Consider the following 9,004-nt stretch of genomic DNA (forward strand, 5'->3'; position numbering starts at 1 on the left):
CTGTTGTACTCTTCTGTGCTAAGAAATAAGTCTCCTGACAGATCTCTCCCAAGAGCTTCCATTGTTGTCAGTATTAAGTCTAAGAATGATTCAGAGTTTTAAGAAATTACTTCTCTTTAAATGTTTTGGTTCATCATACACTGCGTTCCAAATTATTATGCAATTGACATATCAGAAAGATTTCAGTACAATAAACATTCAGATTTTAGTTTTTCTAAGAAAATGTTTGTTTGTTTATTTATCCATGTCTTTTTAGATAACTGGTATCAATCTCAGACAAAATAATTTGCCAGATCTATGGAAACCCTACTTTGTTCCACATTAGAGGTTGTTCCACATTATTAAGCAAGTCACAGTTCTCATGCAATATGAGGACGAAGAAAGATCTTTCTGAAGATGAAAAGCATGAAATGGTGCAATGTTGTGCAAAAGGCATGAAAACAACTAATATTGTGTGAAACTGAATGGAGATTATCGAATTATCATAAGATTTGTGAGTAATTTAGAGCACAGCAGAACTCGGTCAGATAAAGGCTTATTAATTAAAGTTTCTGTCAAAAAAATTAATTGTATTAAAAGGGCAGCTATAAAAAAGCCAGTGTTGAGCAGCAAACAGGTATTTGAAGCTGCTGGTGTCTTTGGAGTCTTGAGAACCTCACCATGCAGGCTGGCAGTTGTGCGTAAAGATGCATTTTAGACACCACTAACCAAACCTAACAAAGATTATGGATCTTTCTCATCTTATTTGCAAATGCTTAAAGACAGCAAGTCAGAAATGAAGACCTAATGTTCCAATCTTTAAATATAGGATAACACCTATACTTTTGCAACAACAGCAGCTCAAAAGTATTGAAAAAATATATAAAACAAATACTGAAACAATTGATAAGCATTTTTAATTAGCAGATCACTGAAATATTGAGAAATAGCAGATTCCAATCTCAGTTGGAGGCAAAGTCAGGTGTTCAATTTCTTTCCATTACATGGACATACACAGTAAAATAGGACTCTTTGAATTGGATTTGTTCAGCGGATGAAGAACAACACAGAGGAGCAGAGAGAAAATAATATCTGGGTGAGGGAGAGGAACAGATGAAGGAGGAGAGGAGAAGTTGGATCAGGACAAGGGAGAAGAAGAGGTATAGGAGAGGAGGAAGAATGTGTGCTGGATTGTGCATCTCTGTTTTAGATGTTTATAGCCAAATTCCCCAACACATGTACTTACGTGACACTGACCACATTTTGAATAAGAAAAAAAAACTAATGCAACCAAGGCCAAATAATGAGAAACAAAAGATGATTAATTCATTGCTTAGCTGGGTCTTCAGGCTATTGTTACAGAACACAGACTCACAACGATGTAGAAATGAATATGAGAGTTTATTGGATGTAGCAGATAAAGTAAACAAACAGGTGAGTGAAGCAGTCAAAGCAGCAATGCAATAATGGACGGAAATACAGACAGTTTTTTGTATTGCAGGTGATTTGAGGAGGTTGTGGACATGAGCAGCCAAGCAGACACTTCCGTGACGAGAGTGGACCATAGAAGGAGTCTGTGGAATAAAGACGCTGGAGACACAGAGGATCAGGAGAGCTGATGGAGCAACAATACATGAAGGTAAGTGAGTCTTTACTCAAAATGAGACCAGACAAATTGCCAGGGTGAAGTGTGTGCTTATATGCTGCTGTGGTGATGAGGAGATGAGGATCAGGTACGGGTGATTAGTACTCTGGTGACAGTGATCTCTGTGACCAGATATAGATATATATATATATATATATATATATATATATATATATATATATATATATATAGTCATATTATCCAGCCCTAAAACATATTGTAATGGAGCGGGACTCAAGGTAAGATCCAAATGCAGCTTTATTAAAAGGTGAGAGTGGTCGTACAGGCAGGGGTCAGATAACAGCAAACAGGTACAGCAAGGAACAGGCAGAATCGTAGTCAGGATCAAGCAGAGGGTCGGGGCTGGCAGATATCAATCACAGGTCAGTATACAAAGCAAAGGTCAGGACAGGCGACACAGGATCGTAGACGGGAGACAGACAGGCAGACAAGATATAAACGCTTGGAATTGTACACAGAGGCAACAAGACATCGCGGTGAGGTGGTGTGTGTATGAGTCTTTTATAGTCCAGGTAATGTATGGCAGCTGGGTGTGGTGATTAGTGTGGAGTGATTGTGAAGTGAGTGCAGGTGATAAGCAATGGAGGATCATGGGAAATGTAGTCCGGGATGTGACAGCCCATATGGAAATGTAATATATGACATATATGTCAAGTCAAGTCAAGTCAAATTTATTTATATAGCGCTTTTACAATTGGTAATTGTTTCAAAGCAGCTTTACATATTAGAAGCACAGAAAAAAGGGAAGTGGTTAAAAATAAGCTGTACAAACAAGCGTGGTAATATGTAACATATACAAGATGGTGCTACATTAAGCCAATGTCGGCTGACTCCCAGGGGTGGAAAAAACCCCCTAGGAGAAAAACCCAGCGTGCTAACACTGGGAAAAAAGTCCTAGGAGGGAAAAAACCCCTTGGAAGATATATATAATATATGTAAATGGATATGGAGATCAAAATCTGAATTATACATTTTTATTATAGAGATTAAAAATAGATTATATATAAATATATGTAAGCAGATACGGGGATTAAAAATCTGAATTTTAGATGCAGCCAGAACTGGATCTGTAGGCCCATTGTCTCCTGGGCTACGTTGTAGTCAGGTCCAGACACAGGTTCTCCATCTGATCTGGATACGGCCTGGATCCAGCACCCGGCAAACCTCAGGATAAGCAGAGAGACAGATATTAGCGTAGATGCCATTCTTATTCTGATGTATAGGTATATCTAGTGTTATACGAAATGTTCTCGGTTCCGGCCGACCTAATTATTGCAGCGTAACAATCCTTTAACGGATTTGAAAAATGTTAATGTATTGATAATGTGTTATGTGTATGCAAGAGCAAAGAGATGTGTTTTTAGTCTAGATTTAAACTGACAGAGTGTGTCTGCTTCCCGAACAATGCTAGGAAGATTGTTCCAGAGTTTAGGTGCTAAATAGGAAAAGGATCTGCCGCCTTCAGTTGATTTTGATATTCTGGGTATTATCAACTGGCCTGAATTCTGAGATCGCAATAAACGTGAAGGACTATAATGCATTAAGAGCTCACTTAGGTACTGGGGAGCTAAACCATTTAGAGCTTTATAAGTAAGTAGCAAGATTTTAAAATCTATACGATGTTTAATAGGGAGCCAATGTAATGTTGACAGAACTGGACTAATATGGTCATACTTTCTGGTTCTAGTAAGAACTCTAGCTGCCGCATTTTGGACCAACTGTAGTCTGTTTAAAAGCCGAGCAGAACAACCACCCAGTAGAGCGTTACAATAATCTAGTCTTGAGGTCATGAATGCATGAACCAACTGTTCCGCATTTGTCATTGAGAGCATATGTCGTAATTTAGATATATTTTTTAGATGGAAGAAGGCGGTTTTACAGATACTAGAAACATGACTTTCAAATGAAAGATTGGTATCGAAGAGCACACCCAGGTTCCTAACTGAGGACGAAGGTTTAATGGAGCACCCGTCAAGTGTTAGGGAGTATTCAAGGTTTTTTCGTGAGGAAGTTTTTGGTCCAAAGATTAGGATATCAGTTTTTTCTGAATTTAATAATAAGAAATTTATTGTCATCCAGTTTTTAATGTTAGCTATGCATTCTGTTAGTTTTGTGAATTTGTAGGTTTCGTCAGGGCGCGAGGAAATATAGAGCTGAGTATCATCAGCGTAGCAGTGAAAACTAACACCATGCTTCCTAATTATCTCTCCTAAGGGCAGCATGTACAGAGTGAAAAGCAACGGTCCTAGTACTGAGCCTTGTGGTACTCCATATTGAACTTGTGATCGATACGACATCTCTTCATTAACTACTACAGACTGATAACGGTCAGATAAGTACGATTTGAACCATGCCAAAGCAATTCCACTAATGCCAATATAGTTTTCAAGTCTTTTTAAAAGAATGTTGTGATCGATAGTGTCAAAAGCAGCACTGAGATCTAATAACACTAATAGAGAAATACAGCCACGATCGGATGATAAGAGTAGATCGTTTGTAACTCTAACGAGAGCAGTCTCAGTACTATGGTATGGTCTAAATCCTGACTGGAAATCCTCACAGATTCCATTTCTTTCTAAAAAGGAGCACAGTTGTGTTGAAACTGCCTTTTCTAGTATCTTTGACAGAAAAGGTAGATTCGAGATTGGCCTGTAATTTACTAAATCTCTCAGATCTAGTTGAGGTTTTTTAATAATATGTCCCTATATCGCAAGTGACATTGTCATATATGAAAAATATATGACAATATATTGCTATCACATATATACATATCTCTAGATATATGTTGATATATGTTTATAACATATATAAAAATTTCATATTAAATAAATATATTGACATATATATTAATACCATGTATATGATTTTTGTTTATATAACATTATATGTTATGACCATATATGTCACACATATATGTTTAATTTATATATGCCAATATATGTTTATAACATATATAAAATGTCCATATTAAATAAATATATTGACATATATTTATACTATCTATATGATTTTTGTTTATATAATATTATATGTTATGACCACATATGTCACAGATATATGTTTAATTTATATATGCCAATATATGTTTATAAAATATATAAAATGTCCATATTAAATAAATATATTGACATATATTTATACTATCTATATGATTTTTGTTTATATAATATTATATGTTATGACCACATATGTCACAGATATATGTTTAATTTATATATGCCAATATATGTTTATAAAATATATAAAATGTCCATATTAAATAAATATATTGACATATATTTATACTATCTATATGATTTTTGTTTAGTTTATATAATATTATATGTTATGACCTGTCACAGATATATGTTTAATTTATATATGCCAATTTATTTACGCAACATACATAAAAACATTTTACATGCTTGTTTTCCTTACTAATTCCTTATGTTTTCATTATTTGAACAGACTGAACTTTTAACAAGTCTACACAATCCACATTTCATTTAAATTTCTATCCCATTTTAGAATTGGCACAATATTTTAAAAACTTGATTTATTTTACATTATTTATTTTACCTTATCTTAACTAGCTCATAAAAACTGTTGTAAAAAAACAAAAAAAACAAATGCAATGAAAATAATCTAACCCATCTTCAAATAATTTTAATTAAATTACTTATTTAATAATTTTGTATGGTTTAAATACATTTTTATTGTTGTTATTTGACATTACTGTGAGTTACATAATGAAAATAGTATGCTTAATGCTTACTATTGAATAAAGCTTTTAGATTTGACCCAAAAACAAACAAAGAAACAAACAAAAATGTTAGAAACACTTTCAGTCTGCATTTCAGGCTTTGCATTTAGAATGCTGCGCAGTTACGTCATTGCGCGCGCCCAAATTCAAACGTAATCAAAAGACCGCCAAATTACGCGCATTCAGGATCGAGACCAACGGATGAAAATGTTTGCGCAAAGTTGGAGCATTGTTCCAACATAACACATAAAAAACTTAGATAAAATAATGATGATTTCTTGGACGGACAAGATGACAGATCTGTATATTTAACCGAGTGGAGAGGTGGACTGAAGAAAAAACCTCCAGGCAGATGGCATTTGTACGAGGCAATGGCGCATAAAGTTGCAGGTAATTTCTGATTTTTTTTTTTTTTTAATTATAATTCACATATTGATATTGCACGCAAAATACATTTTAAATGATCGCTAAACTGCATGAGCCATTGATTTACCAAGCTACTGGTAACTTTAGGGCAGCTAGTAGGCTACAGATCGGTTAAATGAGCAGAAATGAACCGTGTTTAACTATTAGGTTTTTAAATTGCTCTATTACTGCATAATTGTGTGCGTTGTATGTTCATATTTAACAGCTAACGTTAAGTACGGGTAGTTTATTACAATGAAGTGCATAATTCTATGATCTTTAAATGTTTATGTGAGAATAATATGTTTAAAAAGTAATATTTTAACTGTCAGACACATGTAGTGGAGAAATAAAAGTGCATGACTGTTAACCACACAGTGTTTCACAGACAGGCCTAAACCAGGATTAGGCCTTAGTTCAATATGAATATTTAAGTAGCTTTTATAAACGTATACTAGAAAAAAAAAAAAAAAAAAAACATTACTTGTGTGCATCTTGAGACATGATTTAAGATATATTAGTAAGTTTCTTTCAGTTAAAACAGCTCAAACATGCATTTTAGTCTAGGGCTAGCTTAAGCCTTGTCTGTGAAACCAGGGGCGTTTAAAAATATCATAGCCCTAGTTGTAACTTTAGATTCTACATTTTGTTTTCCCCTTTTTCCCCACAGAGACAGTCCACCCTAGAAAAACCAACGAGGACTCAACATCAGTCCAGTCCAAAACATCTGAGCAAAAGAAAATGCAGGCCAAGCTTTTTAAGAATAAGGAAGTTGTTCTTGCGGAAGTGGATATTTAACTTCATATCTTGTTAAGTATAATTATTATTATTTATTAATAATAGTAGTAATAGTATTGAAAATATGTGATGCAAAGCTAAATTGTATCAGGCCCCTAAACACTTTTTGTTAAAGCAATCTTCTATTTATTAATATAACTTTAATATTGATTCATGTTTGCCTTTCCTCACAGCTTGAAATTCACCCAGGCTCAGGAATTTGTGTTGTGGTCATGCAAACAGCCTCACTGCTATGGCATGGATGCTTCTTCTTGGAGTATTTTGGCACTTTTGCTAAAGCGCAATCTCAGAGGTATGTAATTGGTCATAGTGTGTGCATGTGTCTGTACAATTATTATTATTTTTTGGTAATTATGTAGATTGTACTTAATATCTAAAGTCTTTGGGTAAGAGGTCAAAATTAAAAAAAAAAAAAAAAAAAAAAACTGTCCTATTATAATTATTGTGGTATATTTACAGATGTACACACATTTACATTAAAATATGATGATTTATTAATAATTTGAGTTGAGATAGTTTAGATTTGATTAGTTTAGATAGGAGTGGAGTGAGTTCTGATTTTGTTCTAAACTTTTATGTTGCTCTTTCTTAGGTGGCAAGTCTAAAAAAGCAAGCCCTGGGGAAACAAAGGAGGCCTTGGACAGAAAAAAAAATTGATGCAATAATGAGTATGTATATATTTTTTTAATTGGGCTCATTTTTTAAAACTGTTGAACCAAATGTGACAGTAAAACCATGAGAATTTATCAGTGTCATCTTGGTGTAACAGTGTGATGACACTTAGGCCTAATCCAATTTCTACCCCTACCCCTTCACGTTCACATGAAGGGGTAGGGGTGTCTCGATTCTCTTTTGGCTGGAGTGGTAGAGGTAAGGGAAAGGGCCAGATAGCCCTTCAAACAAAGATCTTTCGGGACCACACTTTGAACAAAGGGGTATGAGAAATTTCCCTGCATACACAAACTACCGTTTCATGGTATTGATATTTCCACACAGTATCGATTACTTGTGTGTTCCCTGACTGGCAGTTTCTCCGTAGCTTGCTAAACGTGCTATTTGAATGATATGAACATCTCGTATCGGCTGTAAACTCTTGCGTTACCAAGGCAACAACTAACTCATTTGTATTTGTAAGGCTTGATTTTCCTGCTAAACAAAAACTGAGATAAAGCGTCCTGCAATAAAGTAATAAAACTTTAATCTGGAAAGAAGATCTCAAAGAAGTAGCAATGGACAATGCCAATGCACTCAGAGGTTGTTCAGGTGTCCTGCACGCAATGGAGCATCATCAGCTAAATGAATCCTTCACCCATAGAAATTTGACCTGCCCGGCAAACCAGACCTTCTACTTGAAGGTAACCGAGGATTTCTCACAGGATCAATTAAACCTGGGGCGGACACAGGTGTTTCCGCAAAGTGTAATGAGACTTTCCTGACACGTTCTGCTCATGCTGACCAACACAAAAGACTTGGTACAACCAGTCATTCTACAGACAGAATACCACCACAGCCAAGTGCAGGTGGAAGCAAACCTGACCAAGAGTATCACAGACATGTCCAGCTGCTGCAGCATCCAGTCAGCACAGTACACACCTGAAGGGACTGTGTGCCACAGAGATGCATCCTGCTGTACTTTCATCTTAATGTTCAACCTGCCTTAATGTTGTTATTTCAGGTGACGACTTGACTCCTGCACCCATCGACTAATGAGCATATGAAAGCATGCACCCAACATACGGAAGCAGGAAATGTCCAAAAGTGGCCCCTCAGGGACTCATTGAATTTGCCCCAAGGGGCCAGGGGCCATCTGTAAGGCTTGATTTTCCTGCTAAACAAAAACTGAGATAAAGCAAAGTAATAAAACTTTAATCTGGAAAGAAGATCTCAAAGAAGTAGCAATGGACAATGCCCCCCCCCCCCTCACACACACACACACAAACTCTCCTTCCCCCTGCCTCAAGTCACTGAAAGTTATTCAAAACATATAATGTAACTTGTGTATCTATTGTTTTTCCTTTTTCATGTTTGGTATCATTTAATTTGTCTCAGTGCGATTGGTAAAACGGTCTCAATTTCACAGCAGTCACTAGAATTATGAAGAAGATTGAAAACTAAGGAAAATTCTGTCCTCTTTTGGGTGGTGCCTTTTGTGAAAACCCACTTCTCTCCCCCCAAAACAGGTGCTGGTATAGTAAATATTTACAACCCTTTTGTTCTGGTTCTGGTATAAAAGGTAAAGAGCAAAGCAGTCAGGGGGGACCTTCTGTAACCAAAACCCCCATACAGAGATGGGTGAATGTCTGAGGACATTCACCCATCACTGTGTATATATGCATTTCTTTGAGTAATCGATGTTATGCATTTAACATTTCTGAATTGGCTTCTAATTGTCTAATTGTAATGTAATTGGCATG

At 35.7% G+C, this 9,004-nt stretch overlaps 1 long non-coding RNA gene across 1 annotated transcript; it reads left to right on the plus strand.

Moving 5' to 3' along the window:
• The first annotated feature begins 5,422 nt into the window (after positions 1–5,422).
• Positions 5,423–7,603, plus strand: LOC125254527. Its single transcript, XR_007181686.1, has 3 exons — positions 5,423–5,777; positions 6,463–6,882; positions 7,183–7,603. It is a non-coding gene; the product is annotated as an uncharacterized LOC125254527 (long non-coding RNA).
• Positions 7,604–9,004: the final 1,401 nt, after the last annotated feature.

This window comes from Megalobrama amblycephala, linkage group LG19 (genome assembly GCF_018812025.1).
Source record: "Megalobrama amblycephala isolate DHTTF-2021 linkage group LG19, ASM1881202v1, whole genome shotgun sequence".
NCBI lineage: Eukaryota > Metazoa > Chordata > Actinopteri > Cypriniformes > Xenocyprididae > Megalobrama > Megalobrama amblycephala.